We start from the raw sequence: 10,000 nt of genomic DNA, 5'->3' as shown, positions 1-10,000 counted from the left end.
AACAAGAACAGCAACAACACTGTGGTCATTAAAACCAATTTACTAAAAAGAGAAAAAAGGCAATCATAGAAATACGTTAATGATCAACAGTGAACACACTAACAACATTAACTACCACAGCAACAACGATAACCACAAGGCAGTGAAAGAAACAAGAAACTATACACTAACAAAATCAATAACCACAAATATATATTTATCAACAAACAATACATTAAACAAACAAAACCGGAAGTGGAAGAAAGAAATGATTCGGCCGATTGGACATGCGTGAATAGCAATGAGTGGCGTGTCTGATCAGATCAACGGCACTGAGACGGAAGCGGAAGCAGTTTAATTGCTCAGTGGTAACTAAATGGTTTGATATTATATAGCAATATGGCCGCTTGGCTGAGAAAATTACTTTGAGCACTGGACTGTGGATGATGGCGGCATTTATCATGTGAGAAATGACCGTCTGCATCACATACACGAATACACACAAACATACATGCATATACATATATGTGTATATATACGTGTGTGTATGTGTATGTGTGTGTGTGTGGCGTGCGTATTCACGCCACTCATATGTGTGTGTATATATTTTTGTGACTGTTTGTAGCCTTATACCATACATGTGGAAGAGATACACAGACAGTGTAACAAGTGTGTGTATACACACACACACACACACACACATATATATATATATATATATATATATATGAATAGAGAGAGTGGGGAAGGTTGGTACAGAGAGAGATAAAGAAATAAAGAAAGAAAGAAAGAAAGAAAGATAGATAGATAGATAGATAGATAGATAAAGAGAGAGCGAGAAAAACAGATATACACCCACACATCCATTTACCTATTTCTATATTGGCATGTGTGTGTGTATGTGGATGGATGTGAGTATAAGTGTTTCGTGTGTGAGTGGGGGAAGTGTGAGTGTATGTGTGCGTGTATGCGCGTATGGGTGTGTGTGTATGTGTGTGTGTGTGCTTAGGTAAACACATAAAGGGGTAAGGATTTCACTGGATCCCCATATTGTTTCGAGTTCATTCCCTTTAAGGGAAAGTGTCTTCTACAACTGATTCAACGGAAACAGTTCAAATTTCCGTAGCTTCTTTGTACGCGTGCATAAATATAATTGAAATTTATCGAAAAACAAAAGACGAAGACAGGTGTATGAGCAGCAAGCAAGTGTATTAGTTTGATGCTCGGGAAAATGATAAAGTATTTTATGTTTCGAGCCTACGCTCTTCATCAGAAAGGAAATAAACAGAAAGAGGTATACAGAGAAAGTGAGAGGGAAAGAGAGAGGAGAGAGAGAGAGATGCGTTTTTCCATGCACACGCTTATGTGCTTAGCTAAGCTGCACTCTAAGAAAGATTTTTGTTTCATTAGCATTATATGATTTGTTTTTCAGAGCACTACCTATGAGTTGATTATACTTCCGAGGAGATCCAATGAGAACGAAACGCGTCTTGAAATAATATCATGTATTGTACTCATCTTCAAATTGATGGCAAACTTATTTTGTCATTATTCTTTACCTTTAATAATGTCAGAGTAATGACGCTAGGAAATGTTTTTCTCATTACGGCTATAATTTAAGTTGCTAAAACATTACATCGACGCACCACGTTCCATATTTTTGTCTTATTCTTTTTAAGCCCTTCGCTCCACGTGATCATAAACTATCGACAACTTTTCTCCACTGTTTCCGACTCTGGGAAGTTCTCTCCCAGGTCTAAATTGGCCTTGTATTGCCATCGGTGCTTTTGTAAATTTGCTTTCCTCTAGTTAAAGTAGTTGCCCCTACACCTCTGAGAAAAGGTATTCCATATTAATCTGAGTTCTATCCATTGACTTGTCCAGTATGAGATTCCCTACAAGGAGCATGTGCTCCAATGTTAGAAATTTCAGAGTAATTGACGCCCGTAAGCCACAATGCTGCAAGAATGGCTGGACGTTATGGCAGACCTCATTTATGATGGAGTGAAGTTACCTATAACTTCTTCAGGCAGAACTTACCTTTCGGACATTTTCCCGTGTCACAACAGCTAACGACTTGCAATAATCGTAACATCACTACCATCATCCACGCCATACATCATGGTCATAGCATATCATATCACATTAAAACCGCTCTTTATATCACTTTCATTCGCAATATTTCTTCTTTACACAATTCCTTACTCTACCCTGCATTCGCATGACTTCTCTACGCGAATCTATACTATTCTACTAAAAAACAAGTAGAAAATAGCTATGGCTGACGTAAGGCGGCGAGCTAGTAGCATCGTTAGCACCCTTGGAAAAATTCTTAGCAACATTTCGTCCATCTTTACGTTCTGAGTTCAAATTCCGCCGAAGTCGACTTTGCCTTTCATCCTTTCGGGGTTACTAAAATAAGTATCATTTGAGCATTAGAGTCGATGTAATCAACTTAACCCAACCCACAAAGCTACTAGCCTTGTGTCAAAAGTTGAAATCAATATCTATGGCTGGCGTGTTGAACTCCTCACCACGGATGCACTCAGATTTGAAACTCCACATGAAATTGTGGTTATAAACTTAAAGAGAGAAACAGTAATTTCCCATAAGTTAGTAAAATTAAAGAGTCGTCGTTATTTTCAACAACATAAATGCTCCCCACACCACCACTCACAGGTTCTCATAATTTCTGTTGTGTAATTTTGTATCTGATACTGAAATAGGTCTCCACCGTGCCTTACAAGACCGTTCAACACGTTAGAATAGTAGCTAATTAAAGATAATATCATTTTAAATGCAGGATAGAGCTATTTGCTCAGAGCTACAGTTCTATATTTAAGAGATGGGGAATTATGTACAATATTTACATTATTTATATATTGACGGATATTTGTCCTCATCTTGTTTGTTGTTATGGCTGATATACCCTCCAGCCTTCTTCAGGTGTCTTGGGGAAATTTTGAACCTAGGTTCTATGTTATTATTATTAAGTATTATTAAGTATTGCTTGGAATCGAACTCGGAATCTTGGGGTTAGTAGCCCGCGCTCTTAACCACTATGCCATATTCCCGTGGGCAATTTTAGGGCTTATAAATCTAACGTTTTTCTATCCTTCCTTAATATCAGTTCCCATATGCTGCTCATATCTGCACTTGGTCTGCTTAGGAGGTGTTGTGTTCTAGTACATGTGCTGCTTCTTTTACTTTTTGTATTTTCCAGGGGTGTTCTCTGTCTATTATTTCAACTTCATCCCACAGGGAGAGGTGGTCTCCATTTTTGAGTACACGATCAGCTATACCCGATTTATCAATACCTCCTCGTGTCCCAGCTTTACGATGTTCGTCTTCCCTTATTTTGAGGGGGTGGCATGTTTCGCCCTGTATAACCTACCACTGGTGCATGGGATGGAGTACACACAGTCTTTGGTCATATTCTCTTCTATTGGTGGTTTTACTCGAAGGAAATATTTGCGAAGTGTTGTAATACTCTTGAATACTGTCCTGATGTCATATGGGACGCATATCTTTTGTATCTTTTCGGAGAGGCCTTTCACAGAGGGTGGGCGGTTTATTTGCCTCATCTTCTCTCTTCTTCATAATTGGAGTGGATAGTATACTTTTGGGGTAGTTATTGCTTAACAGATCGTTATTGAGCTTGATCATTTCTTCGTGGTGTGTATCACGATCGCTACTTATATTCTTTGCATGATGTTTTAGACACTGAGAAATCCCTCTCTTTACACTATGGATGATGGAAATTGAAGTTGAGGTCTCGTCCAGTAGACGTCGGCTTGCGGTGTACGGATATCCTGAATCCATACTTTGTGCGTGTTATTAATACGTCCAGGAATGCCAGCTGATTGTCTTTTTCCTTTTCCATTGTGAACTGTATGGATGGCTTTATTGAGTTCACATGATCTAACAGCATTTGGACATCTTAGTGGGGCCAGAGTATAAAGGTGTCATCAGCATATCGTAGCCATAGTATTGTTTTTAATGGTGTTGACCCTAAAGACAAATTCTAAAAGTATTCCATGTATATATTGGCTATTACCGGTGATAATAGCGAAATCATAGCTAAACACTCCTCTTGTCGATGTATATCAGTGTCCATACCGAAGTCGGTAGTTTCACCACAGAAGGTCGACATTTCCATCAAGTTACTTATTGGTATACTAGTGCGTTCTTTTAGATGGGTGCCTGACACTAATTTTCTTGAATCACCGATAGTGCTTCACCAGTTGGGACTTTGGTGAATAGGTTTATCACATCTAGACTCACCATCTGGTTGGATTCAATGGGGGTATTCTTGATCAATTCTGTGAAGTGGGTGGAATTCTTCACGTACGATGCTGACTTTCCTGCTAATGGAAAGGAAGCGGCTCAATGGATGACATGCTGAATCTCTACAGCTCACTATAGGTCTTAATGGAATACCATCCCTCTGAATCTGAGGAAGACCGTACATGTGTGGTAGTTTACTGTGGTATTGAGTCAGTTGTCTGTACTTCACTGGTGTAAAGTGATCCTTGTTCTTGATCAAGATCAATGACAACTTCCTCTCTGTTTTCAAAGTAGGGTCTTTCTTAACTTTGCTGTAGCTACCATCACTTATAAGACTTGCCAACTTTTCAGTGTTGTCAGACTTGTTGATGGTAGCTACAGCAAAGTAAAGAAAGACCCTACTTTGAAAACAGAGAGGAAGTTGCCACAGATCTTGATCAAGAACAAGGATCATTTTACACCAATGAACTACAGACAACTGACTCAACACCACTGTAAACTACCACACATGTACGGTCTTCCTAAGATTCACAAGGATGGTATCGTTCTGAGTTCAAATTTCGCTGAGGTCGACTTTGCATTTTATCCTTTCGGGGTCGATAATTTAAGTAGCAGTTGCGTACTGGGGTCGATCTAATCGCCTGGCCCCCTCCACAAAAAATTCGGGCCTTGTGTCTAGCGTAGAAAAGTATATGCAAGGCGGCGAGTTGGCAGAAACATTAGGGCGCCGGGCGAAATAATTAGCGGAATTTCGTCTGTCTTTACGTTCTGAGTTCAAATTCCACCGCGTCGACTTCGCATTTCATCCTTTAGGAGTCGATAAATTAAGTACCAGTTCCGTACTGTGGTCGGTCGATCTAATCGACTGCCAAACCCCCCACCGCCCCCAAAATTTCGGGCCTTGTGTCTAGAATAGATACGAATATAATTTTTAACACGTTGAGCAAAACGCTTAATGGCATATCGTCCATCTTTACGTCCTAAGTTAAAAATTTCACCGACGTCGACTTTGCCATCCATCCCTTTCAGTATGGATAAAATAAGTACCAGTTGCGCACTGAGATCGATGTAATTGACTTATCTCCTCCCCGAACTTGCGGGCCTTGTGCCCAAATTTGAAAGCAATGTAATTTCATTCAATAAAGCGGCGAGTTGGCAGAATCGTTAGCACGTCTGGCATAATGCTTAGCGGCATTTCGTCTGTGTTTATGCTTTGAGTTCTAATTCCACTGAGACCGAATTTGCCTTTCATACCCTGGGTGTCGATAAAATAATTACCAGTTGAGCACCGGGTTTGATGTAATCGACTTACCCCGAACATGCTGGTCTTGAGCCAAAATTTAAAGCCAATATAATTTCATTCACTTTTTGAAAACATTATCAGGATATAAAGTAAATCAGTACTTGAAATTCATACGCTGTTAAGCAAAGCTAAAATGTGAGGTTATGATCTTCATGCAATTCCAAGGTGAATAATGATATGTGACGAAAAATTAAGTAGCTTGAAAATTGGTGCCTTGAAAATTCGAAACCGTATCAACTCGCAGCCGACATTTACACGTCTCGGCGGCTGGTTATTTTGTTACAATTTAGCGGTTTGAGTTTATTTGCAACAAGAACAAACAACCCAATAATAAAAGCCGACAACTACACCCTCTCACATATACTGAAGTATACAGTTTTAGCACACATTAAGAACAACATACACATAATGCCAACAAGGCACCACGCTGTTCTGAACAGTGTTGGCCATTTACATTACCAGCTGCTTAGCGAAATGATTTTGGTAAGGCGTGAAATTAGAAGTAATTTAGAGCAGAGTATCCCGCTGAGTGGAGAACCTTTGTTTTAGCCTTTGCTTTCAATATACACAAATACATACTGCGTAGTTTATCATATGCATACATGCTCACACACACTCACAGACATACACACGCACACACACACACACACTCACAGACATACACACGCACACACACACACACACACACACACACACACATATATATATGTTTATATATTATGTGTGTATGTATATATATATAAACACATACACTTAGTCACACAGACATATAGGAAGAGAGAGAAAAGAAAGAGGAGAGACAGAGACAGAGAGTGGGAGACGGCGGGAGAAGGAGAGGAAATGACTATGCACTGTTTGTTTTCAGTGATGGATGTAGAATTGAAAAGTAACCAATGTTGGATTCTGTTTTTGTGAGGAATTTCGTACACTTTGTCACACTCCAGTTGGCACACTGCTTAATTTTAGATATAACAATATATGTCTATAAACATATACATACTTCCATGTATGTGTGATGAGTGAATGTGTGTGTGCGTGTATATATATAATATATATATATATATATATATGCTCGCACACTCACACAAACGAATACATTGGGTTATGTATATGTGAATGTGCTTTTAATGGACGTATTGTATACCTGTACGCATCCACATGACATATAAATACGTACATTTACTTACACAATCGCACACACACACACACACACACACACACACACACACACACTCACACACATACAAGCCTTCGCATTCATTTCTGCTTTTGTCTGCTGACCGGAAATGAGAAACTCTGACAAGAGGCTCAGATCTCTCAGATTTGAATGGACAATATTGTTTTGATATTTCTTTTAGGTTTCATATATTCAGTTTATTTCAAGATTTCTTGCCAATAGAGAAAGAACCGGTTTCTAACCTAGATAAAAGTCTCTTTCATTGGAATTTCAAAATCAACAACAGGGTATTTTTGTTTGTATGTATGTATGTACGTATGTATGTATGAATGTATATACGTACAGATTTGTGTTTTAGTGTATGTATGTATGTATGTATGTATGTATGTATGTATGCATCACCGTTGTCATATATCGTACCCCAGCGAAGCATTGATGAATCTACAACGAAAGTCTTCCCGATTAAACACGAGTTCCCCAGCCACCTTGTTACTCTTGTTCAACCAGCTCTTGATATTCGCCATCCACCTTTTTGCCTGACACTAGATCTAGACCTGATGTTTTCTCCGTTTTTTATCTTTTCCAGAGCTCTTTGTACCTCACTTAGTGGTTCAGGTTATTTCTCGAATCCTAAATCTGTGTAACCCACGGTGACCTTTGCACCGTTTCCCAACAACTTTTCGGTGTACCAGTTTTGCTTTCCTGTTATGGTGCTGTTCGGACTATTCCAGCTCGTGCTTTCATTCTGTCGTCTTTACAGTGTATTCTCCTTTCAACCCTTCACCTGCTGGAAAAGATCTCCCGGAATATTGCGTTTTGCTTGCTCTTCAGGATTTCGAACGACTCGGTGACATAATTGTTTTTACCTTTCTGATATTCTCGTTTAATTCTTTATAGTTTATAATAGTTTATAATTTATCTTTTATCCTTTACTTGTTTCAGTTTCTACACAGGACCATGCTGGGGTATGAAATTTTAGTGGAATGTAATCGACACCAATGCTTATATTTCTCATAAACCAGGTACATGTTATATCGATCTATTACACTGAACTGCTAAATTACGAGGATGTAAACACACCATCACCGATTGTCAAGTGGTGGTGTAGGGAAAAGATACGGACACAAAGACACACATACATACACACATAAATATATAAGTGTGCGTATAGGTTTTAATTGTTAACGGGCCACCTACATAATTTATGTGTGTGTGTGCGTATGCATGTATGTATGAGGGAGACAGTGATGTTGGGGGTAAGTGTCTTATGTATAAAATTTGAACTAAGATCTTAAAGACAATAAAGGCTTTGATCTTAATACCAAGGGTCCGCTGTTCGAATACCTCACCTGCTCAGCCAATTAATCCATCCCAGCAATGTATCTGTGCCTGCGTGTGCGTATACGTGTGTCTGTGTCAGTGTGTCAGTGTGTATGTGTGAATATCTCTCTCTATATAAACGGCAGTTTGTCTGTGCGTGTTTCTGTGTGTCTGTTTGCTTGTACCCTCACCCTGACCACGGCTTTCAACCGATTCTGATGAAACTTGACACACACATAGCCCAATGTCATAATTCAAAACTAAAAGTTCCCCCAGTTCTGAAAAAAATCGATAAATTCGACATGGGGTCGAGAATCAGAAACACAAACCACAAACTGTCTAGGGGACGCAACTCCACCTTTTTTAACTCTCCAAAAAAATTTACCATCATTTTTTTTTCCATTTTTTTGCTATTTTTTGGCTATAACTCTCTAAAAATGCTTTATAGTTATTTCCCTTACAAACCTGAGCAACGCCGGGCGATACTGCTAGTATATATATATATATATGTGTGTGTGTGTGCGTGTGTGTGTGTGTGTGTGTGTTTGTGTGTGTGTGTAATAAGCAGAAAATGGAGAAAACATTTGATCAACAAAAAAATTGACTACCGTCGGTTATTGTTTTTTAATACAAAACTTGACATTGCTAACAGCCGTTTCTGATGCATGTGGCAGTCAGTGTCTCCATAGAAAATTATGATCATAATATTCGTCATCTTTTATAGCACATCGGACCTGGTACATGGAGCTTTCATCAGAATGAATACAAATACATAAAATAAAAGAGAAGAAAGAAGAGTAAAGAACAGGGCCTCGAGATGAGGAAAGAAGGCTTAATAATCTACAGTCATACCATTTTGCACTGTAAAGCAAAAGTCGATGAGCAAATGCATAAACTAGAAAAATAATTGATGGGTCAATCTTTCTTTAGGGGAACCACAGTGTATAAATAATAATGAAATAATATTAGTACTTAAGTATAACAGGATTCGCCAATAGATCTGAAAAAGTACAGTACTCATGATTTCGTAAATAGTGTTAATTAAAATGTTTCCAAAAACATAGCTGCAAATTTGTTACAATAATGTACTTACTGATATATTCTAAAGACCAACCACCTGTTGTTCGTAATGGAATTAACCAAAGTCCAGCCGTCCCAATAATTGGTCAGTTAAATTTAAAACCAAGGGCAAGCTTAGACACTTATGGGGGTAAATATAAATAGACAAGTAAATAAAAAAGCAAATAAACAGTGTGTGGACTAGCCTATATCATAAATGGCCCAAGACCGCTTGTGTCATTATAAAGCAACCCACCATGAAAACGAGCAACCGTACGACGGTAAATAACTAATAGTTAAGGGGAGACTACAGTTAGGAGAGGTAGTTACTAGGGTATTTACATTCAAATTATAATATTAAGCCTATCTTCTTAAATAGCCCCCACAGTCCCAAGTGGTGGTTATACTAGACAAACAGTAATTGTCTAATTGTTCCTGAGTACATTCTGCTTAGTAGACAAATGATAAGGCAAATACACAAAACTCCAAAATAATTAAACGATTACAAGTTAAATCACTTGCTAATTACTAACATGGTTACAAAAGGCGGCGAGCTGGCAGAACCGTTAGCACGCCGGGCGAAATGCTTTGCGGTATTTCGTCTACCGTTACGTTCTGAGTTCAAATTCCGCCGAGGTCGACTTTGCCTTTCATCCTTTCGAGGTCGATAAATTAAGTACCAGTTACGCACTGGGGTCGATATAATCGACTTAATCCCCTTGTTTGTCCCCTCTGTGTTTAGCCCCTTGTGGGTAGTAAAGAAATAGGTTACAAATTCAGGGTACCACTATAGTTTACTAAATCCTACTTAATATATATTAATATTAATGTTATATTGTTCATATTACTAAACTTGTAATTATATGGGTGCAACC

The sequence above is a fragment of the Octopus sinensis genome, linkage group LG7, assembly GCF_006345805.1.
Source record: "Octopus sinensis linkage group LG7, ASM634580v1, whole genome shotgun sequence".
Classification (NCBI taxonomy): domain Eukaryota; kingdom Metazoa; phylum Mollusca; class Cephalopoda; order Octopoda; family Octopodidae; genus Octopus; species Octopus sinensis.
The sequence above is the reverse complement of the archived record's forward strand: the minus strand, read 5'-3'. Positions refer to the sequence as shown.